The 26,199-nt window shown below is 35.9% G+C and overlaps 2 long non-coding RNA genes across 2 annotated transcripts; both read right to left on the bottom strand.

The window, feature by feature from the left end:
- Positions 1–243: 243 nt before the first annotated feature.
- Positions 244–15,546, bottom strand: LOC122275647. The gene is made up of 3 exons (XR_006228616.1): positions 15,333–15,546; positions 1,482–1,575; positions 244–437 (listed from the first exon to the last, which is right to left on the bottom strand). It is a non-coding gene; the product is annotated as an uncharacterized LOC122275647 (long non-coding RNA).
- A 3,197-nt stretch (positions 15,547–18,743) lies between these two features.
- Positions 18,744–21,208, bottom strand: LOC122277281. Its single transcript, XR_006228970.1, has 2 exons — positions 20,920–21,208; positions 18,744–18,946 (listed from the first exon to the last, which is right to left on the bottom strand). It is a non-coding gene; the product is annotated as an uncharacterized LOC122277281 (long non-coding RNA).
- Positions 21,209–26,199: the final 4,991 nt, after the last annotated feature.

Below are 26,199 nucleotides of genomic sequence, written 5' to 3'. Positions count from 1 at the left end.
TATACAATATTTCACCCCATGACAAGTAGTTTATATTTATACCTGTTAAATCAGTAATAGATTCCAACTTTTAGTGCATCCAAATATCTGCTGAAATCCATAACCTCAAAAAAAAACCCCACCTAGATTTGATACCAATGCTCCATAATAACCTTTGTAGCAAAACAAATAACCATACCATCTGTTACATAAATCTACCAACATCCATTGAAATAGCATTTATACACCAACCATCAATAGTTATATATTAAACTGCTAGTTACATGCCCCTTAACGTTTTGAAGTGTACAACTCAATAGCAAGTACATATAGCAGGTTTGACTCTCTTTCCCTCTCGAAGGTGCATCTATGAGAACATGCATAACTTCCATATAGACAGCTTACTAAATGTTGGGCACACATGTTGCTGACAGCCCCCTCCAGACCAATCTGATTTCCTGATTAACACAAAGCAAGATGCTAAATGTTAACTTAACCTTAGCATCTGACAAACATTTAAAATAAGATTATACTTCACATATATATGACATGACATGGGGTGGGCATGTACACAACTAATCATTAAGAATACACTTGGTAAATTTTTAATTAGTCATACTCTAGCCCCTATTGCAGTTAGAGATTAATGCGGGAAATATTGGACCTAAGCTCAGCTTGTGTATGGAAAAAGCCTTTATTCATATACTGGCACACAATTTCCCCTCATTGAATTAATTGTATACACCTACCATTAGAACTTAGCTATTGTGTTCCTGCAGTTGCATTTACATCAAGATTTCATAGCTATAGCCTCAGCCTTTCAGGTTCAATAATTAATACATGCCATATATATCCCATGTACTGAACAGCTCAATTGCTATATGCATCTATCATCTGTTGGCAAAAATACAGTTTTCCAATATTTATACTAATAACACCATTTTCCATTCTACCAATGAAGATATGAGATTATAATGAAAAAAGATATACTCTCCTATCTTGTACAGAAAATCACATCATGACCCACAATCTGGATAACAAATTAATTAAACAAATCTTTTGAGGATTATCTCCCTTTGCTGAATATAGAACCAAATCTACTATATGCACCTCCGTCTCTTGACATACAAAAATCACAGACAGAAATGATTTTAAAATTTCAAACCAATATACTTATGCACTAATTTCAATAACATATTGACCAAACAGATTTTATATATAATATCCACTTTTTAAAACTGACCAAGTTTATTATGATAGTCCATTGAAGTGGGTATGCTTATAGCTCCAAATTAGTTGAAAAAGCCAGGGTTTCCTTATCTTCTAACTACTTAGGGCTAATATATATATAGAGCATATAAACTAACCCAATTCGTGTCTGAAAATAATCAGAGCTAATATGCTTTTAGGTTATTTGAACATCAATGTGTGAATCAGTAGCAATGCTTGTCATTTTATATAAATTTGGGCACATAGACAAATTACAGCTTTGAACTAATTACCTATTATACTGAAAATGTCGGATTTAATGGTCTGACCCCTGCATCTACTTTCTGTTAATCCATATGGCTGAAAGCTGGACAGTATTCTCCTAACCTGCAATTTTGAAAACAGTTAAATCAGCCTCTGCTTTTGGATTTTTCCTGCCAACTATTGAAACCAAATCTACATATCCCAATTAAAAATCACTTCATGTATCTGATGAAGTTACTTACCCTTTCAAAACAACAACATAACTGAATCTCAAAAAGTTAACCCTTCCACATTACTTTTCCAGCACTGGTTACTATATATGCACCCTAACTAAAATACTAAAGTACCAAAAAACTATGATAGGGACATTGGTAGTTAAACCATTGGGTTGTTACATATGTTATAAACATTCCACAAAAAATGTGGGCCACAAAATTGTCCCACCACAAAAAATTTATATCACTTCAAGTGAGATGCCTAAGCATCTCGCTAAGTCTCTCCATGAGACTCACTACCGTTGATATTCCCATCAGTGCTCCTATAGCTCATTAAGAGCTTCTCATGTTCTGAAAAATTCCTCCTCAACTCCGCAATGTCACCCATCATAGCGTGTAGCTTGTTTTTGTACATTTCTGCATCACTTTTGTGACGTTGATTCTCTTCCGCTAGTCGGATAAATGCCCTGCTGTTCTTCATTGAAGGAGTGGGTTCTGGAATCACCATGTGCCCCAGCCCGACTGAGTACCCAGATCTGTACCCCAAGACTTCTTTGAAGATTGTTTCAGCAGCTTCTTCGACATCATCCTCCGTATCCTTTTCAGCTAACCTCTCCATCATTACATTCTGAAAATGTTTGACAAAGGAAAAGCATGCTGTGGATAAACACCTTTTCAGCTTGTAAAAACATATAAAATTTAATTTAGGAACACTTACGTAATTGTGTTCGGTTGCTGCATTGATGAATTTACCCTTCCGTGTTGAAAAATGTGTTTCCTTATAAAATTCTACCATATTTTGCGCGCTCTCCCGCTGAAACAGACAATTAACAGTTAATTTATTCCCACCCTATACTCATAATCTGAATTATATTATACCATATGGTTATCACAAACCTTCTCTTCTAGTATCCGTATAAACGATTTTCTCCCACCGGTATGTTTCACTTTCAGTTTTTGCCTATTTGAACTATTCCTTCTTGACTTCTCCTGCATGAGTTTCCAATTTATTAATGCCCCGTAATAAATTATAAGTACAATGTATTATTTAAACTTATGCAATAACAAATAAAATATGAAACCTACTTTGATGGGAGGTGCCTAATACTTGCAAACAGTTATAATACTATACCATGGATTGCTTACATGGTTTATGTGGTAAATAAAAAATCTGAAACAATCATTTGGGCAAGGAAATACCTTGAATGTTGCACTTGCCCACCGTTCACATAGCTTTTCCCATACAGCTTTCTCCACCTTGTCCGTCCCACCACGTAGAGCCTCTTCATGTGAAGCATATTTTAAATACACCTTGTGTAATGCATAATGATATGCATTATACTTGTCGGCCAAATGTGTCTCAACCATCTCCCGATGGTTGTCTCTACTCCAATCGAGAACAAAATCTGCCTGCAATATAAAAATCCCACTTTGTTACATGAAGAAATGCCAAACATGTGCGCATATATAAGTTGGAGTAGTAAGCATTCGATGTATAATGTGCAACTAAATCCAGAGTCCTACCCTAACACGGTCAATCAGTTCTTGCTTTTCAGCCTCGGGTACAAAACTCCAACTAGCATGCCTCATGTCGGCATGTACTTTAATCATCTCCGTTAGTCGGCCAGTGAATATTGCAGCATTCTCGCAAGATGGCCCTCGATGCCCATCTTGTATAACCAGTGGTATTTTCCCCACTTTTCTCATTCTTTCAAATAGCGTGCCCTTCGCTGGCCCTCGACCTCTTTTCTTACTATGTGGATCTACATCAATACATGGTTTGATATATGTAAATTCATGTGGGAAATAAAATGAACCAAGATTATATTCTGCCTATGACCATTGTACATCAATTGAGTAGAACTCAGTAACTGTTACAGCTTTGAATTGTCAAATGACATACCTGTTGTGGATGGCTCCTCTCCAACCTGGTTACCACCCAAAACCTCTTGTGGGACCAAGGCTCCTACATCCTGAGTTGAATCATTTGACTCAGGCTCATCCCGCAACACGGTTCGTGGAGGCAACGCTGCTTGTACTGGACTGCTGTTCAACGCAACCCTACCATGTCTAACTCGACCCCCCCGAAACTTGATACTTCTCACCATCCTTGGCTTTGCTATTAGGATGAAATAGCAACTGTTTTTTCTGCATGCAACCAGGACATGATGTAAGTGCATAAACAATATAAGATGATCCAAAACATATATCGACATGTCGTAAATGATAAGGAAGCGTCAAACTGTTATCAAATAGGGTATTATATATTACTATTTCGCTTCATACTAACAGGATATTAAGTAGCGATTAAATATTTTGGCAGTTTATGCCTATACTTCAACCCCATTAGACAAATAATGACCTCTATTTTTTTGGTAAAAATAGAACAGAGCAGCTGGTACTGCTTTCAGTTAATATCTAAGGCTCTTCTAAGTGAGTGGGGTGGCAGACTTAGTACTATCAAGTGTTTATTTAATTTGTGCAGGGAATCATAACTCTTGGATTGTCATGTATGGGCTGTATATACTAACTATCCATGGGCTCAATATTTTCCCCAGCTGCTGGAATATATTTATGAGGAGCAAGATGTAAATACACTACAGAAATATTTTCAGTATTATACAATTTATAGCTAAAGTCAGGTACTGAAATACATTTGAGTTGTATTTCTGTAGTTATGCAATTGAGTTGCTTAAATCAATGCTGCATGGAGATTCTGTAAGAATAACATAGATTTTTCTGAGCTACTGCATGCCTTGGTTAGTCTTTACTTTCATCGTCAAAATAACGACGACATATAGTAATATTTATGTATAACAACGACAGTCAAGACCGGCATGACTCTACTTGTTAACATAGTAATATATATTCTTAAATATTACTAGGGAGCAGATTTGCATGCTTATTTTGGCTGGATGTATTCCACAAAAAGACCCCTCAAAGCTGGTCATTAAATAGACTATAAATCAGAGTATATATCATTTCCCACAAAAGATAGAGAGTGCATAACTTACAGAATAGTACGTAGAAGGAGGATAATATCACTTCTAACCCCTGGTTTGTCCAACCACTACAACATTATCTTAAAAAACACCCATTGTGTACTATTTCATCTTTTGTATGTGAAAAAAATAACATGCTTGAACGAGGACTTCAATAATGCTGGTGATGTATAGTGCTTGCATATTTTTTCCCTTAGCTTACCTTAATGTAATCATTATTTATGTACATAAATGTTACCTCCAACATTCTGCCTAAGCCTAAGAAGAAGAAAAAACCATGCTTTACAAGAATCCAGTGGGAAGAAAGTGATTTGCACAGCTAAACAAAGAACAAGTGCTCGATAACTCCCTAAAACTCTTCGGAAGGAGAACCACAAAAATAATTACTTTCTTTTTATTGTGTACCTGGTTTAAGGTTCTGGCTTGCCTGGCAGATGTAAAGATGATAGATAAGCAGCTTGTTGTGAAGCAATATAGAGGAAATGGCCAACAGCTAGACAGTAAGTTCAGGTGAACCCGTAGATGCAGGAAGTGCTCGATAAGCTCTCAACTTTTTTCCAACTGGAAAGATGCATGTTTAGAACTAAGGCCCGTAAGAGAGGTTTAATCTAATTCAAATTTCTCCAGCTTGTGATTCACTGCCACCAACTTCCCAGCTGTCAATCCCTTATCATTCCTACTTGCAGTTCAGCCTTGCTGTGGACCCCATCACTGGTGCCATTTCCCACCTAAAATCCATCACAAATTTCCTATCCCGCCCTTTAGTCTGTGATCTCCCGCTCAGTACTCTGTGTTAATTTATCTATGTCCACCAGTACTATCTTTGCAATTTGTTTTTTTAACTTATTAATCTGTGTGGATCCCACCATGGATCTGGTGGCACATTAATTTACGTGCAGTAGCATATATAGACTTTAATTAATTATACATGCAAGTATGATGGTTAATAGACTCACTGAATATGCGCTGAATTCATTGAAATGTCAAACACGTGATACTAGATTTTCCAATCTAGTTGTCCAGGTAGCTAGGTGATAAATTATTATGCTTTCAAAGACCCCAATTCTTTGTTATATTTAATTCTTTACTAGTTAAACCTAAGGATACTGCATGTCTGATTTTTTGTAGCAATCATGGGGGTTATTAATGCCATGCAAAAAACCCTCTCTGACTATGGAGTGTAACAAATGGAAATACACACTCTTGACGTCCTTGCATATATATGCTGACATTGTTATACAAATAACAATATAGGTATATACTTAATTCTTACGAATTCACCTAATTTCCCTCCTCACTAAATATACTTTAAATTAACATGTATATATATAGCTAGGTGATCAAAAATTACTCACTGATTACACCTATGCACTGTTATCATTATTTGTACTGGGGCACTTTGGTATTAAATAATATCCCCAGCTCTTGAGCTATGCTTTCAATGGGTATATCATATATGTCACTATTGATTTCTACTTGTATGCCATCAAAGTACTGGGGTACTTTGATTTCATCTTATATTACCAAATGTAGGTTGTGCATGCAATTTTACCATACTCAATCCACGTAGAAGTACAAACCTGAACTACAATAGCAATCCTATATCTTTCAGTTACACAAATTGACTTAATTGTTCAAAATGTTCTGAATTCTATATCAACTTCATTAAATAGACTTTTCTAAGTCAACTTTAGCCATTGTCGTGCAAATTGTTACATCCTGATTATCCCGTAGCCACTTTCACGGCAACAAACGCTTTCCATCGACATTTGATGTAGGTGGGCCAACCACAACATATCCTTGAAAGTGCATATGCTGAAATCTGCACAAAATATGGAACTCCCATCTATGAGTAACTCTTAACTTATATTTCTAAGTTAACAAATTAACCTATAATATTCATTAACCATAATTTGCCATAAGATGGTTAACCAATCTTCATACCCATGGAATTCGTATCATTCTATAGGCACATAGGTTAATTTGCCTATTAACCAAATGGTACTTAGTTTGGAAACAGTTTCCAAACTTGTGTTTACTAGGTACGACAACTATCCACAATGGAACTCATTGTGTGGCATCAAAGTACAAAACTTTAACACTTTGCATTATAATATCCATACCTACCCTTGGTCATTATACTAAGCTGAAAATACTATCACACCATGCCCATCCCATAATTATAATGACCATGCATTTGGACCTTCAACCTCAAGATATAGTTGTAATTTCCAAACAGCAACCTTTCACTTACTCCCTAAAGTTAATTATGGGAGTTAATGGCCATTGGAAACCAATGAGCAAGGGATAGTTCAATTACTCAATGTAATTGAACTAAGGCCATTGGAACATAGTTAGCAAACAACATTTTTAGGCTGTTTTCCAAAAACCATGTATCCCAACAAGTTTGGAAACCCAATTAGTAATTAACTATGTAAATGCATAGTGACGATCTAAATGGAAAATGTAGGGAGCACATGACATCCAAGAACATACCATATGCAATCGGATGCTTGATTCCCATTGATCTTCTATACTCCCATCGTCGATAAACATCATGCATTGTCTGCGCATAACACACATACATGTAGTCAGCTAGTATATTACCTTAACTACTCTACCTGTAGTTTGTTTACTACAGGTGAGCATGTGTTGTTTATGTTGCATATAGGTTCACTGCCACCAACTACTTGACATGCAATTACATGCTATATTAGGTTGTTACTCTCGGTAAACATACTCAACATGCAATATTAGACTTACGAGAAATTTGGTACTTGGCAACATCAATGAATAAACTCACTACAATCAAATCTTACTGCAATCATCATCATCCTCCCTAGTCAGAGGATGGTCAAACTCGTTCTCCGAGTTGTCAGTGGAACTTATGTCCTCCATCCCCATTTCATCGTCAAGTGGGTCAGCCTCATTAAAGACATCATCGTCAACTGCTTGGGACGGGTCTTGACGTTGTACCATTGTTGCATCAACTTGCAAATGCTGTTGATCGAGTCGGTTCAATGGATCGGGCATGGATTCATCCACATTCAGAATAGGGGGAACGTTGTCCAGATTATTGCGATCTTCATCTTCTGAGTCACCCCAATTTGACTCACCATCATCATACGCATCCCCAACAACATCCACTGCGCGAAGGTTGTAAACATTTCTACTTGTTACCTTATGGACGACCTGCCAACTTCCACCCAAAATTGGATCGGCCAAATAAAATACTTGACTTGCTTGGCACGCAAGGGCAAAAGGCTCATCTTTATACCATTGCCTAGCAGTATTGACCAAGGTTAGGTGGTCCCTAACCCATATCCCCTTTCTCGGGTCCCCAACGTCATACCAAGTGCATTGAAATATATAAACCTTATGCCAACCCATGTAGCGTATTTCTATAATATCATGCAACGCACCGTAGAAGTCAACTGGGGATCCCCGATGCTCGCCATGAACCACAACCCCACTGTTTTGAGTGCGGCGATGCCTTTCACGCTCTTTTGTATGGAATCGTACACCATTCATTATGCATCCGTTATAAGATGCGACCCAAGGATCTGGACCACATGCTAATGCATATATGTCATCGGTTACCTCTGTTGGCCTAACTGCACGCAGCTCTCGAATCTACCATGCAATATTAGAAAAAGTGGTTACTAATACTACATAAGGTAAAAATTACACATATATTATACTATATGTGACCGGAAGGTTTCGTATCTTACCCGTGCCCTGAACCATGATGGAAACTGACTCTGGTGCCTATGATCGATGTTATCAGGATTCTCTTCTTGCATCTTGTTATAGTGCTCCCTGTCAATACAAGTATTTTGTTAGCAGGTTTGACAACCATTACTGTTCATAACCTAAAGTATCGACCAGTACGATGATGGACTTACTCAATGTATTGCTCAACCTCCGTGCAATTATTAAGAACATACCATCGGGCCTTGACCATTAGTATGTCAGATAATTTGTGGGAGTGCCCTGTCCCCAATGGTCGAACTTTTTGTGAGAAAATTGATAAACTTGCCCTATTCCCCTCCTCAGCGGAACCAATAACTACATCACTATTGCGTTCCTCTCGATTATACTTAGTTTCTATATCATGGAGGTACATAGAGCAAAAGGTAAGGCACTCGAGATGCACATATGCCTCAGCAATTGATCCTTCAGGCCGGGCTCTGTTGCGGACGTACCGCTTGAACTTTCCTAGATACCTCTCAAAAGGATACATCCATCTGTATTGCACGGGTCCTGCAAGTAGAGCCTCCTCTGGCAGGTGAATAGAAAGGTGTACCATGATATCAAAAAAAGCTGGAGGGAATATCATTTCTAGTTTGCAGAGAATGATGGGAATATTAGCATGAAGACGATGCAACACTGGTAAGTTCAAACTTCGAGAACATAATTCTTTGAAGAACCAACTTAACTCTAGTAAGGCTTGACGCACATCGGCCCGTAAGAACCCACCAATCACGACCGGCAATAGTGCTTGCATAAATACGTGACAATCATGGCTCTTCATTCCACTGATCTTTCCTTTGGTAGCATTGACACACCGGGCAATATTGGATGCAAACCCATCAGGGAATTTAACTTTTGACAACCATGCACAAAAAGCCCTTCGCTCCTTCAAATTTAACATATAGCAACCAAGACCCATGGTTGTAGACTCGCCATCATGTTGTAAATGCAATTCTTTCCTTATTCCAAGATTTGCCAAATCTTTACGTGCAGTGGCAGAGTCCTTAGTTTTTCCTTCAATATTCAACAATGTTCCCAGGACGTTATCGCATATGTTTTTCTCAATGTGCATGACATCCAGATTATGTCTCAAACCTAAGGATAACCAGTAAGGAAGCTCAAAAAATATTGATTTTTTCGTCCAATTAAGATGATTGGGAGATCGTTTCCTTTTCGAAGAAGATTTACCAAACTGAACATGTGACAATTGACTTAATTGTTGTAGCAATTCCTCTCCCTCGACCCTTGATGGTTGGAGTTGGTGCTCTTTATGTCCATTAAAAGCATTCTTTTTCTGTCTCCAACTGTGATCTGGGGCCAACCATCGTCGATGACCCATATAGCAATGCTTGCGGCTATATACCAACCATTGTGAATTTGTGTCAGATGTGCAATGGGGGCATGCCATCTTGCCCTTTGTACTCCACCCAGAAAGATTGGCATATGCGGGGAAGTCATTGATTGTCCACAGTAGCGCTGCATGCAACATAAAGTGTTCCCCACGGTATGCATCATAGGTACGAATACCCTCTTCCCATAACTCCTTCAATTCATCGAGTAACGGACGCAAGAAGACATCAATGTCATTACCTGGTGACTTAGGGCCAGGTATTAACAACGACAGCATGGTGTATGGTTCTTTCATGCAGGCCCAGGGGGGCAAGTTGTACGGCACAAGCAGTACTGGCCAAATGCTGTACGGTCTACTCATGTTGTTGAATGGGTTAAACCCATCACTGGCCAAACCAAGTCTAACATTGCGAGGATCTTTGGAAAATCCCATATGTTTGTTATCAAAGTCCTTCCAAGCCTTCGAATCTGATGGGTGTCGCATGTACGTCGGATCGTCAACACGTCCATCTACATGCCATCTCATGTCTTGGGCTATCTTCTTTGACATATATAACCTCTGCAAGCGCGGCTTAAGGGGAAAATGTCGGAGCACTTTTTGTGGTATCCTTCGTTCCTGAATTGTGCTTTGCTCCCACCTAGATGCCTTACACTTGGGGCATTCATTGTACAATGCATTTTCCTTCCAAAACAACACACAATCATTTGGGCACACATGGATCTTTTCGTAACTAAAGCCCAATCCCCGCTCCAAGCGACGGGCATCATGATATGAGTCAGGGAATGAGGCATCAGGAAATGCCTCATGCAAGAGCTTTAAGACCATATCGAAGGACTTCACCGTCCACCCACCGATGCTCTTGATGTGAAGCAGCTTGACGATGAATGATAGCTTTGAGAACTTAGTATATGTAGGATAGAGTGGACGTCGTGCATCAGCTACCAAGTCCTCGAAATTAGAGTTGACAGGAGCATTAGAGGCGGAAGGTTGATCATGTGCATAAGACGATCCGTCATTTATGATATGATTTTCCATAGACGACCCATGACGGATGTCATCTAAAAGCTCATCGAGATCATCAATATAATCACTATGAGCCAACGTATCATCTTCGTCTTCGTCAGAAAAAGTGGCAGAAAGGAATGAGTCATCTTCTCCATGGAATATCCATGGTGTATAAGTTGGATCAATCCCTCTAAAGAACAAATGATCTTCAATTGTACGAATGGAGTGGAAAGCTCTATTCCGACATCTTCTACATGGACACCTAATCTGATCAGGATTAGCAGTGTGGGAAATGGCCATAGCGATAAATTGTCTAACCCCTTCAGCATACTCACTGGAATGCAATCTATCTTCAATATGCATCCAAGATTTATCCATCGTATGAAGCTGGCCAAATAGTAACAAACATCATATTAGGATATGGGAGTATGGCACTAACAATTGAATGGGCTATGAAACTAAATATAGATTTGAAATATAGCTCACATCAATATAGGTTTGACTCTCACCAACTATATCTGGATCACAATCAGTACATTCACTATCTAAAGCATGTTATAGTGTAATGTATAAGTTAACAACATCATCTCCTTACTTATACCTGACAACTGAAACCAGCTTGAAATCAATCCAATCAGTTGATCGATGTAAATTGTCTGTCACACACAGACTCTGCCTATATTAGACAGGAAAATCACTTCATGTATAGCAACACGGTGGGGACAACAGACAAATCATGTATTACAATTTTTATGGGCTGCTGAGGTTTCGTATTAAGTAATAGGGTCATCAATACCACTTAACTTAAAAGAAAGTTAAGTGGTCCTGCCAACTATCTGACCAAGGAAGTGTAAGGAGAAAAGTACTACTTCAAATCATTTTACTGGTACTGCTGCCCAAACTCTGGAATTAAATAGACTTTAATTCCATTTACAGAAATAGTAACTCAACTTGATAATTAGAGCTAATTCGTGGGTTAGCAACTGTTTAATCTACATAAATAGGGCTAGCCTGAAATTTATAGGATATTTAAATATAACTTTGTCCAATAAATACCATTTGCATATCAAAGGAGCAAAGCTGAAGCATTAACTATCAGGACCATTAAACGATGAAAAGCATTTATTCATTTTGGTTGGTAAGCTCTCAGCATCTATTTGGGCAAGGTTGTAATATGCAGGTCTAGTGTCCACTATCGGGGCTGTCAATTCAATACATCAGTTAATGTACCAGTTGACATTGTTAAAGAGCTATGCATACATATTATACATAAAGTACAATAAGATAAAAAAGTCTACAATTTATTAGAAAAGGGTACCAGCAACTATTGTAATCAACTATATCTGGAATGATGACTCACAGTGAGTAAAATCTTGTGTAGACCAAAAATATTGAGTTGTATATACCATATAGAACTCAATTACACACAATTATTAACCACATTCTGTTAATAATTATGTGGTTATAACAAACTCCAACTTCTCCAGCTATTTGATAGTGTCAACACAGGGTTGTCAGATGTGCACACATATATGGATCTACATATGAACTTCAAAGACTCATATTATGATAGTCAACGTCTTATAGTCTGTATCATCTTCACAGATAAAATATATAACTGACCAAAGCTGCAGTTGCCTATATAAGTTTGGGAATATTTAAGCACGAGGGAAAGCATAAAAGCGAATTTACCTAGTTAGGTCAATCTGCTTGTTTCCTAATTGTTTACCTACTGGAAACATTGATGTCAGACCTAACTAGGGGTCTGCTTTAGTGCTTATATCTTGCTGAATTAAGGTTTAGCATCAAGTATATATATAAGAATAAAATATGCGGTGACCTAACTGAAGTCCATTTATTAACAACGTCAAAAGTGTAAATAAACATAGCCATATCTCAAGAGTATAATGGTTGAGAACGACCAATAAGAAGAGCATGCCTCGATCAAGATAACCAACTACACTATATTAGGACATGACATGAGCAACTAATTTAAGAACATGAATTTAAGGACACAAATGATAAGTGAAAAATGCACAGTTTTTTTTCCTGCACAGATTATATGCATATTAATCCATATCTGTTTTTTATATGTTGTGGATAACTAACTTAATATCATGGCCAGTTCATATACAATAATATGTAGATAGATAGGGAGGGGAGATAGTGGTGGCCTGGTGCATGTGCTAGCTGGGACCATAACATCCTAGCTAGTGTGTTTGTGTGTGTGTTTTGCTTTGTTTTTGCTTGCTGTCTTTGTTGTGTGTTTTGGGAGCTGGCCTGGGATGACTCAAGAACTACATGCCCATTGGTCCGTAGTGGCGCGCGCACTAATGCCACCTGACCAAACATCGATCTCTCCTTGCTTAATATTATCCACAAATATCATCAAATTGTGCTACTGCCCAGTACCCGTATTTTAGAATCTCTCCTTGCAGCTTGTGGGCCTGTGGCTTGGTTGACTCTTCTTCATCTTCTTCTTCTTTTCACTTACTAAATTCACTAGTACAGCATCTTATGATGAATTCGTGCATGACATCTCAACTTTTCAGTAGTACTATTCTCGGTCGATCCCATTAACCACAGTATCTCCCATCAAGAAATATTATGGGTTCAATATCTAAACTAATTATATTTTTTCTCGGATCAAAGTTGTCCCTGTTGGGTTTAATTATGATGAGCTTGTTTGGATAATGAGATAGGATGAAATGTTTTTAGATAAAAATTAAATAAAATATTATTAGATTATTATTTTTAATATTATTATTATTTTAAAATTTGAAAAAGTTGAATTGAAATTTGAAAAAATGATCTTGTTTATTATATTTTATATAAAAATTTAAAAAAATTGTAATGATAAAATGATATAAGATAGATCTAGCATACTAGCTGCACTGGATTTAGAATCAGAACTAGCCAAATCCTTTTTTTTTTTTTTCTTTTTTCTTGTTTTCTTTTTTTGATATGGGGATTTGAAGTGAAAGTTGAAAAAGCCATGGTTTGATGTAATCTTCCATAGCAACATGACATCGGTTACTAATACACTAACAGTTCCTAGCTAGTGTATGAGCAGCCCCATTAGAATATATATTCTTAGCTGACTTAACATACCAAGTATCAAAAGAAGAGAGGTGTTGTTTTACATCAAAGCTAATTAACCCTGCACTAATCTAACACAATAGTTTAAAGCAAACCGGATCTAATATGTTGTGGATATTCTCGTGGATAAAGAATTCTGCCAGTGTCAGGACTTAACCCATTACCTAGTTAACAGCACCTTGAACACTTTCTGTTAAGGGTTGATGCAACCATACACAACTCCAGGGTCTAAAATTTATTATGACGATTCCCAATCTTTATGACCATGTTGGTAGTCCATGACAATAGGATATATATATGTAATTTCAGATATATATATATATATTATGTTATGAAAAAGGAAATCCTGTACTCAAAAAAATCACCTTTTGAGTACATTTTGACACTCCATTAAAGCAAATATTCTACCAATGGAGGCTTATATATCCACCTATACTCCTCTATTGAGATGAATCTTTGATGTAAGGTTGTTGGACTTACATATGTTAAAACTTGAGACCAAGTTTCTTCCGAGAAAAGGAAGAGCAATATTTGGCGCTTTCCGACAAAATAGTGCATCAGCTGCATTTGCACGTAGACTAAGCAATAAAGTGCGTAGCTGGGCATGTAATTATGCATGTCAGAATCACAATGATATATATGTCAATTCAGACCCAGTTGCGCGAAGAACCAAAAAGCAGCTAGCTTATCATGAGCCAGCTGGTTAGATACTGGTACATGTGTGCGTATGTGACACCCTAACTCAGTTTATGCTTCGGACCCTAGGTACTTTAAGCATAATTATAACAATGAGATTCTTTATACTTGGGAAACAAGAGCACTAACACAGTCAACGCAAAGATATAGGTTTGGGGCTGCTCACGAAACACCATCTTCGAACCTAGTGTTATTTGGACCTTCACTGATCTATCATCTCTCAGTTTTTTTCTCCATTACAAAAAATGAAAATTAAAAACGTCATTTCTCAGTTTTTTTTTCCATTACAAAAAATGAAAAATAAAAACTAAGTTTTATTCATTGAAGGCTAAAATGATGATTAATAATACTGACTTGTTCCACTAATCTGTTTATAAATTCTTTAGGAACTAATTAGCATACTAAATTTATGGCACTTTAAGGAACATAATTTCAATAATCATATGCTGAAATTGCCAAATCTTGTACAGGAGTTGTGTGCAACAGAGTTCTAGCATTTTCAACATAAATATATTGAAAAATGTGAGAAATCAGAGGTATCAAATCAATTCAGAACTCCTCTGTCTAAATATAGGGCATATGCAGAAAATCCCTCTCCAGATTTGGGGCATTCTATACATCAAAGAATTACACAAAATCTGGATAACAACCATATCATTTTCCCACAGATCTATAACAATCATATAATAGTCTAACAAATGGTACACAATCTAATACCAATAGGGAAAGAAGACAGAGGGAGAAGAGAGAGAGGCTTACCGTGTATCTCAATTGAGAGAGAGAGGGGACGCACCCAGTGATTTCCGCCTGCGGAGGAGCTTCTAGAGGCTAGGGCATGAAGACGGGTTTATGCTGGCTGCGGCGGTGAGGTTGCGAGGTGGGGTAGGTCCTATGCTCCCTGCGAATTCGCCGCCGTCTATAGGGAGAGGGCCATGGTGATTTTCGCGAGGTGGGGTTGGGGGATGGTTGGGGAAGAAAGGAAAGGGCCGGGAGGGGAAGAAAAGAAAGAAAGGGGGAGGGGTCTCGCGGGGATTAGGCCCGGGTTAAGTTTTTTAATCACCTTTATGCGGCCACTTCCAGTCGTGGGAAAAACCTCCAATCTCGTGGAGAATAATACACTACCGACCGATACGTAAGTGCTATGGTCATGCAATTTTGCAAGTAAGTGCATTTCATGGCAAATACATAAATTTTCGTCGTTAAAGGATATAATCCATGAGGACTAAGAATTAATTTTAGTTTTTTTTCCTACTAATATAAACTGGTGGCAAAAATACATAATTTGTGATAAAAATACTTTTTCCCACTAAATTATTCCAACCGAATTAATTTCATGATAAAAAGCCTGTTTTTTTGCCACGGATGATTTTGGAGACAATTAGTAGGTTTTTCCCACCAGATTGTGTCATGGAGAAAGAATTCGTGGGAAAAACCATAATTTGTTGGTTCCCTCCCTCGTGGCTCCATAAAACCTGAGTTGAATCTTTAGCCTACCATGCAATTTTTGTAGGTTCTTTTTGTAGAATGACTATCGAACAGGTTCGTTGAGCTTGAATTGCAGCATATTTGTAAGTTTTAACAATTCTCAAGTACTGTGCATCACTAGCTTTTGGTGTTCAAGGAGTTGCTGCATTTAAGAGCATCTAGTCATTTTCAAGTCTAAAATTTAACTAAAAGTTGAAGTTTTGGCTAAAGTTAAAATTAATAGAGATATTAATCCACATTAAATTATCTATCCCAAAGTCAAAATAATAACATAATATTATATATTTTAATAATAATTTTTAAAATTTTACAAATATACTCCATATAGTAATTAATAATTTAATTTTTACTTAAAATTATTCTTTTCTAACTATTTTTTTCTCAACCAAATTATCCAACAAACACTTGTAGAATATTTTTAGAATAAAATATTGTTTTAAAGATGAATAGTGGCTGACCAAATTTGAAGAAAGAAATGAAATTACTATAACTCAAAAGTGAAATCATGGAGTTTTAACCATTTCAATGTAGACAACTTTTGTTTAAGTTAGTCAAAATTTGACTAGACACTGACATTTAGCTAGCCTAATGCCAGTACTCTACTAGGGATGATATTATCGCTATGGTACTACTCATATATTAATTGAGCTTCTATTCCAGTCTTATGTTTTAAAAGAGTAGGTTATGTTTATATCTAAGAATAATGAGAATAATTAGTTGAATCATGTCCTAGGTGATCATGAGCTTGTAATTTTAGTATCTCCTTAAAGGGGAATGCGACATGATGATCATGTGTCTCCTCAAAGGAAAGTTAGTGGCCGTTTCTTGCGTTAGATATTTGTATCTGCATTATATATTAATGACGTGATTATTATAAATTTCGTATCTAACCTTTTGGGTTAACTTATTATAAAAGGGAAAGGAAGAAGAGGCATGGAAAAGAGAGTAAAAAACCAACCTGAGAGGAAAGAGGCCAGTAAGGAAAATATAGACTTGGAGGAATGACATTAACGATGACGTGCAACCAAATGATCACCTAGATGCAATATTATTATTGAAGAGACTTGGTTCAATATACACCAATTAAACGTTTGGCTAGAACCAGCTAATCTCTCTCTCTCTCTCTCTCTCTCTCTCTCTACGCGTGTGCGAAATATGTGAATTAAGGCATATGATTGGCCCTGGGCAAACCTGATCATGATACGCATGCAATACCTCTGAGCGTATGTCGGCCAGTATTAGGGGTGTAACCGATCAGGTTTGGTTCAGTTTTAGATAAAATTTAAAATTAAATTAGTATGTATCGGTTTTATATTTTTTAAAACCGATTACGCACCGGTTACCCTTCTAAACCGGTATTCCGATTTTACCAATTTTTGGTCCGGTTTTACCGGTTTTAATGTATTATAGTATATTTAGTATAGTACGTTATATATTATATAACATATATAATATAGTATATTATAATATATAATACTATAGTGATAATATATTGTAATATATTATAATATATATTATAATTGTATTGTAGACTATGATGATATATTATAATATAGAATATAATGATATATTATAGTATATTATAATATATAGTGATATAATATTAGTATAACTATTAATACAATAAATAAAATGATATAAAATTTTAAAATTTAATATTATATTAATTAGTACTTTATCATATAATACAAAACCATTTTATATATAGTTATATATTATATATAAATATTATATACAATATAAAAAAAATTAAAATATATATATAAATCGGTCCAGTTCAATTTTAAAAAAAGAAAAATTGAAACTAGATTGATTTTAACCAGTTTTAAGAAAAATAAAATCGATACCGGACCGAACCAAACTCGAGACCGGACCGATCCCACCAATTTGGTATGGTCCAGTCCGATTTATTGGTTTATCAATTTTTTTTTACACTCCTTGCCAGCATGCATATTCGTGCTAACTAGAATGTGCGAATCACATGCATGCAGCATGTAAACGTTTTCACGTTGGCATTAATTTCTAATTGGACGAGGATATGAAAATTGAGGGCAGGCATGCATACATGTGCGGTTTAAACTAGATAGGACGTACTGGTGATCATCATCAGTATCACTGCGGCATTTAGGATTGATATATATATATGACTCAATTAAAACTGATCCTCAAGCCAAAATTAATTTAAGCATTCGCATAAATTAATATCCAGGAATCGGTATATATAATTATATCTGGCGTATTAATTTCAAATTTTCAAGGCATGATTTGGTGCTCCGGCCTGTCCTTGGACAGAACATATCTTGGTTCTGTACGGACGTACTGTTGTGTTCGTGACTCATGAGGAAAAACCATACATTTCATCCATAAAGAGTAAAGTCAGTTCTCCTGCTAGTGTGGTCGGTTGATCTTTTTAATTTCATTATGAACTTTCTTATAAGGTTATGTTTGGATGTTAAGAGAATGTCAAATCGTCTATAAGGGTAGTGCTAGGCCTGCAACCTGTGAACCAAAGTCGGTTCTGTGCATGGTCCGATCCGACCCGGATACCCAAAATGCGCCAACTCGACCCGACACGTCCGTACATGCCGGTTTGTACGGACGGATCGGTTTTTTTTTTTTTCCTTTGGGTTTGGTTCTGTTTTGATGAAATTCTGCACCCACTCTATCTATTTGGTTTTTTTTTTCCCATACAAATCAATATCATTTCATTACTAAGAAGTGAGCAAAACACTAGTACAAAACTATCAAGAGAAAAACTGCAAAATAAACATATTTTTCTATGCAATTGCTGTTAAAACCATTAAAACCTATACAAAATAAACATAATTTGTAAGGCAGCAACAAAATTCCCCTGCATCCCATTTTAATCCACCATTTTGCAAGTGAATCTACAAATCCAATATCAAATGTTTAGAAACTAACATTAGGGAAAATCAAATCAGAATTTTTAATTCATGCAAATCATATATTGGCACCTCGAAAAGTAGTCAAATTAAGTTTCAGTTGTTCAGATTAGCAAATAAATAAACTAATTTATTTATTGGATTCATTAATTTATTACTTGTTTAAAGAAAAAGCAGTAGCAAATTAAAGCATCTTCATTTCTTGTTTAAACAAAAAAAAAAAAAGAACTCATAAAATATTAGCCCATTAGCCACGCCCAGTCCTCTGTATTCAAAGGTAGCAAAAATAAAAAATAAAAATAAAATAAAATAAAAACCAAAAGACAAGAATGGTTGAATATGATTGAGATACATGTTGGGTTTCTAGAGTTTGATTTGTTGTTGTAGCTGTTCTATTTGAGCACCCGAATTAACATGGTATCAGAATTACAGTCTTAAGAATGGACTATGACTGGAATTAGGATCTACTTAAAAGGATATTAAAGAACTAGCTATTTCTTTTCCTTTTCCTTTTTATCTCCCTTTTCTCTCAGAAATTAACAGTTAAATAAAAAAAAATCCAAAGGGTCTATTGATTAGAGGACAGCTGTTTCTTTTGAAAACTCAATAAATTTGGTTCTCATTATGACATTATCTCTCTTTACTCTATAAAGTAATATACATAAGTGAAAGTTGGGGAAGTGGAAATGTGGAATTTGGCTTCTCTAGAGATGGAAGATCTTGTTCGTTATTGGGTTGACACAAAGTACCAACTCCACCAACCCACAAACTAAACACACTTCCTTCTGTCACTCTTTTACCTCAGATTCCCACAAGTTGAGAGAAAAAGTTTCATAGATCAGAAATATCAGATTTCCAAAGGAGGAAAGGACAGATTAGAAAGGTTAAGAGGATCTAAAAGAGTCATTTCTCTCATAGGAGTTTTTTTTGAGCTGATAGAGGCAATGTAGATTACATTGGATCTTGAAGTGATGCAGAAAGTAGCAGTGGTTGCTAGGAGAATTTGGCTGAGAATGAGTTCATTTTCAATGCAAAATTTAAACATCCCAACAAAGTGGTGAGGTATTTGCAACAAATCCTAGAAAACCAAAAACCACAGGCCCAAGGAGTACTACAACAGTTAGTTAGGAACCACCACCTTTGAACACCTATCAATTAAATTAGGATGCTGTTGTCTTGTCTCAGTGCAAGATTGGCATAGGAGTTATTGCTCGAGATTGTGAAGGGAAGGTTATAGCTACTCTGAGAGTGAATAAAAGTTTATTCCCAGATCCTTTAGTGCTTGAATCGTATGGGACACTTCAAGCAACAATTTTTGCCCTAGAGTTGGGTCTCAGAAATTTGATTCTAGAGGACGATTCTCTTCAGATCATTAACGCCATTAAAAATGCAGAGAATTCTTGGAGCAGTGCAGGTATGTATGTGAGTGAAGCCAGGGAAAAACTAAGGAATTTTGCTAAGTGGGATGTTAACCAATGTTAAAAGGGGTACAAATGTTGTTGCCCATCTTTTGGCAAAAATTCTTAACCAATCCAAAGCAAAGCAAATTAAATTAAAGCAAAATAAAAAAAAGATCTCAAAAAAATATATTCAGATCTTTAAAAAAAAAAATCGTTCGTATCAGTTAGAAAAAAAAAATGCAGATCTAAACTAAGAAACTAAAGTACCTAAGCACTTATCCTTCCTAATCCACCATTAAAGAACTTCAAAACCAAAGCCAATTGCAGAACCCAACAAAGCACCATCGCCCACTTCAATAACTCCAACCAAAACCCAGCACAAAATCAAAACCCACTTCAACCAAACCCTCATCTTGAAGAGAAATACAAGCATCGTTCATCCTCTAAGCAAAACCCAGCACAAAATCACAAAAATAAATCACACGAAGCAAAACCAAGTAGAAAATCATATTTTCAGTTTTCAGTTTTGGGGGAAATATGTTAAATAGAAGGACTCACTCGCTTGGACGGCGACGACGAACGGTGAAGACGACGGCGACGACAAATGGTGAAGACGACGGTGACGACGAACTGCGATGCCCAATGGAGTGGTGCACTGGCTAGGGTTTGTGAAACAAAGGGAAGAAGAGGTCTGGCTTGGTTCAAAACGCACTAACGGTATCAGTTTCGACCGATATTAATTTGGTTCAACCTGTTAATGACGTGGATCCGAATAACCCGACTTTTGTCGGGTGGGCTCAAAACGGTTCTTGCGGACGGATCGGCCCACTGCATTTTATGCACAGGCCTAGGTAGTGCTACTATCAGTGGCGGAGCCAGAAATTTATTTTAGGGGAAGCCAAATAAAATTATAACAATATACATAAAATATTTTTTATTCTAATTTTATACAATTTTTTTACGCTATATAATAATCTGATAGGAAGATTTACAATAAAAACAAAATACGTTTAATATAATTTATGTATTAAAAAAATATTTGATGTGCCAAAAATAATATATCATTTAAATAATATAAAGACATTTATACAAATATATTAAACAAAAAAATTAGAGTGTCTATAATTATAACTTGCATTCTTTTAAACAAATAAAATCACCAAGTATTGAATCTAAATCAAAATTCTTAACTATTTCTCTTTCAATACAGACAATGAAAAGAGGTTAGAAATACTACTCATTATAATTAGAATTTTTTTTATTTATAATAAAAATTATGTATTTTATTTTATATGAGATGTGTTTTATTTATTTTATTTTTATATCAGATTAAATTTTATGGAAGGGCCAATACATGATAAATTAATATTATTTTATTAAATAAAAAAATTAACACATATATATAATTTTTTTTTTCAAATTGTAGAGCCCATGGCCCCCCCGCCCCAACGTGGCTTTGCCACTCGCTACTATACTTCCTCAATTTGCTGCTTGGTGTGGCATCTCATAGTGCAAATTACACTTTTTTTGTTTATTTCTAATATTTTTTAAACATTTTTAACAAATAAAAAATATAAATACACTAATATATAGTCACTTTTTAAATCAGTAAGCAAAAAAATTTCTTTAAAAAAAAATTAAATGCATGAGTAGTCAAAATGAGGAGGCAAAATAGGAGGGCATATTGGCACTATTTCATCTGTAAATAGTAGTAAAATAATTTCTAAATAATAGTGATTTCTTATATTATATATATGAAAGTATATATATATAATAGCTTCTCAATCGATCGATTCAAAAAATCAAAGTATATAATATTTATATACGTAGCTTTTTAATTACTTTTTAAAATTAAAACATGATATATAATATACATTAAAATTTAAATTTTATAAATATATATAATATATATATAATATCATGCATTATATGTGATGCATGATATATAAAAATCAAAATATATTATACATACACACACACCATGCAATATTCAGATCCCAATATGCAATTCCTGATACATCGGCCGTCCTATATAGCAAAGGTACGTAGTTGAATTATTTTAATTTGCCATCCATAGATAGTTGATATATAATTAGCCCCATTGGGTCGTTGCCTCAAGCGAGCTTTTAGCTCGTACTCATCATTTAGTAATGCCTCAAACACTTCTAAAGCATTAGAGAAAGTTAAGAGTTCAGAGATCGTGGAATTTAGGACAAAGTAATATGAGTTAGAGGCTTAAGTGGCCCAACGAGTTGACTTGGAGATACAAATGAAACAACAAGAGAGCAACAAATGAAATTTAGGAAAAAATGCAACTCCAAATACAAATGCTTATGCAACAATTCAACCCTCCAATCAATTAATTTAATTTATAGCTCATATTTTAAACTATCTTTTGTATTATAAAAACTACTTTTTTATTTAGTTAGTTTATACTTAATTATGAGACTACTTTTATGTTTATTTAACATGTACTAATATATTTTTAGATGTATTTATGTGTATTTTGTTTTCTATGAATGAGTTGAAGAACATATTACATTGTTAGAAAGAAGAAGAATAAGAAGAAGAAGAAAAAAAAACCCGTCCGAACAGTTAATAAGTGTCAACCATTCGAATGGTGTAAAAAGGCATTTGAACGTGATGCGTAAATGGCGTTTGAACAACCATTATGCAAATTGAACATTGCATAACTGTTCAAATAATACACTAAACGTTCGAACAAATTTGAATAGTAAAATGTTTGAATGAACAACAGTAAGTTCGAATGCAAATATCTTTAGATCAAACATTCAACTCTATATCATGTTCGAACTTAAATTGAGACTTTCAAACGGACTCTTGTTTGAACAAAATTTATTCAATCAAACAATATATAATCCAATCCATTGGAACATTTTTAGATATTCGAACGTGTAAATTTGATTGTTCGACTGAATTTCTAGGATGAAATAAAATCATCTTCAATTTCGTTCCAAAAAGCCTTCTACAACGGTGATGTTGGGATGAATTTGCGACGCTTTTTTTTCGTCCCACAAACTATTTTATGATGAAATAATAGTTTTTTGAGACAAAATTTTAATTATCCCAAAAGAGTCAAATTGTTGTAGTTCATCTCTAGCTACCTCTATGTGTGTGTGTGTGTGTGTGTGTATATATGATCTCCAATAGACATGCAACAATATTGCTTGGATGACATGACCACCAGTACCACCACCACAAGATAGAACAGTACCTATAATCTTGACTTGGCCCATATTTTTTTTTTTGAAAGTTAAATTCCATTCATTCATGAAATCAGACAGTTACAACTTTTAATTTGCAAACATTTTCTCGCTCTTTAGTCCACAAATTTCTTTGCGATTGACAGGGTCTTGTCCAAAGCCTCTAGACTAACCGTCTGAGAGACAGATTTCCAGACTAACAGTCTGAGAGACTAAACTCTGTCTTAGACTGACAGTCCACACAACTCTCCCTTCCAAGGAGTGGAGTACAAACTCTACGGACCCTCGGTCCTAGAGACTATGTTTCCTACTACTAACTAAAACAAAATAAAATAAAAAAACAACAAAAGACCACATAAATAACATCTTGGGCCCAGCCCAAACAAACACAGTCCATCCCAACCAAAATGTTGGGTTTCAGCCCAACAAAACCAGCCCAGCCCACGTACAAACCCATTTAGGGTTTCATCTCTAACATCTGCTGTTGCTCCCTCACCGTGCAGCGCCCCTCCCTCCAAACAGGTGCAAATCAACACCATGTGCAGGGAAAGCACTCCTCCAAGCTCACGGCTCCAAGCTTCTCCTCGCCATCTGAAAACTAGGGCTGCTCATGGCTCCAAGCTCCTCCACATAGTCTGAAAAAATTGGATGCATGCATACTCTCCAGCGGTCCTCCACAGGCCATAGAAAAGCTCTGCTCTCCGGTATCTCACCAGAGAATAAAACTACGGGGCCTTCAAACCATCTCCATGCATTTTTCCGGCGTTTTCACCTTCATTCTGACCAGCACCGACTTGAACGCCATAGGCCTCCTCGTCTTCAACCTTCTCCACCATCTTGATCACCGTGGGCTACGTCTAGAACAGAGCAAGGCCATCTCGAGTCTGGACCTCTCGAGACCGAGCAGACCATACCTCTAACCCTCGCTCTATGGCCTCGAGAAACAGGCAACGCTCCCTTAAAACATCTGGACCTGAACCCCCCAACGCCTTGCGCCAAAGCGCCATAGCCATGGAGATTAGATACCATCTCCCTATATCCATAACACCAGATCTAGGAACTGGACAGACAAAAGAGAAAACTAACAAAAATAAAAGAAAAACGAACAGGAGCGGGAGGGAGGGAGGGAGGAAGGAGCTGAAACTCTCACCTCCCTCTAAGGAGATTTTGGTTTTTGGTTCAAGAGAGATGAGAGAGTTTCTCTCTCTAAAAAACTAGTTGACTTGGCCCATATTGGAGACACACACAGAGAGATATATATTTATATACTCACGCACATCCGAACCACTAATTTCCATTCATCTTACTGTAGCAGCCACATGCATGTTTTGTTTTAATCCAAAGCACTGCCCAGCCATCATTCAACATGCTAGATCCATCCATCCATCCCTCGATTAGGAATATTATTGTCCCAATAGCCAATTGCATGCAGTACACTACTACAATTGATCTACTTGATCATGATGCAGCATGCAGATATATACATGTACCTACGTATGTAATTCCTTTCTATATGTCAGATGTACGTATGTAATTCCTAATTGTTGTCTATAATTGTATATTCAGCAAAAAAAAAAAAAAAAGCTCATTTAATATTCTCTTTAACTTTTTGATGACCGAATTAAATTATTACATGATGATCATCGAATTTAAAGCTAGATAAAATTATATAAATTTCCAAAAATAGCTATTGTTATATACGGTACAAAAGCTTTAACATGTCAACAGGGATTCCTTAAAAATTGTCCTCAAAAAATTAAGGCTAAGTTTGGATACGAAGATAATTTTAACTTATCTCAACTCATCACATCTCATCATTACAATTTTTCTAAACTTTTACACAAAATATAATAAATAATTCAATTTTTTTAAATCTCAAAACAGTAATAATATTAAAAAAAATAATATTATAATAATATTTTATTCAACTTTCATCTAAAACATTTCATCTCATCTGCGATCACCATCCAAACCTTACCTAAATTTAAAAACTATATGTTCTTGGCAACATGCTAATGGAACCGGCCAGGATCTTACTACAATGAAAAGTGATAGATTGTGATCCACTTAGGACTAGAACAATTAAACCACAAGTTTTATATGCAGAAACTTATTCCAGTACTATTAAAAATAACAATCATACTCCTATTCAAATCAGAATAACAATAACAATTCTAATTGTGTTATTAAAAAAAAACACAAATAAACAAACAATTCTAATTGACATTAAATAGTTTAAAGCAATAAAACACCCGAGAACCCTAATAACTCTTCCTAGAATAAAACACAACTTCACCTCACTTCGTGTTCTACTCTACTAGCTTTTAATTCACCTCATAGTAGACTTCCAAGTTCTGTTTCCATCGCATGCTAATTGGTTCTGAACCAAAACTCGAATAGCTGTTACTATTCCTCAAACCAAAAAACCATGCGTTTCCATGTTCGCCGCCACTTTGATCACTCTACACACACGTCTTTGTTTCTGTCCGTCAATCTTTTAATACCCAAGTGGCTCTAGCTCACCCCCTCATCATCGAGTAACCAAATGGACCGGCAGACTGGGCACATCACGTGTGAATGTAGCCATGTGTCGATGCAGTGAGGATGAAACACG

The sequence above is a fragment of the Carya illinoinensis genome, chromosome 9, assembly GCF_018687715.1.
Source record: "Carya illinoinensis cultivar Pawnee chromosome 9, C.illinoinensisPawnee_v1, whole genome shotgun sequence".
NCBI classification, from domain to species: domain Eukaryota; kingdom Viridiplantae; phylum Streptophyta; class Magnoliopsida; order Fagales; family Juglandaceae; genus Carya; species Carya illinoinensis.
The sequence above is the reverse complement of the archived record's forward strand: the minus strand, read 5'-3'. Positions and strand labels throughout refer to the sequence as shown.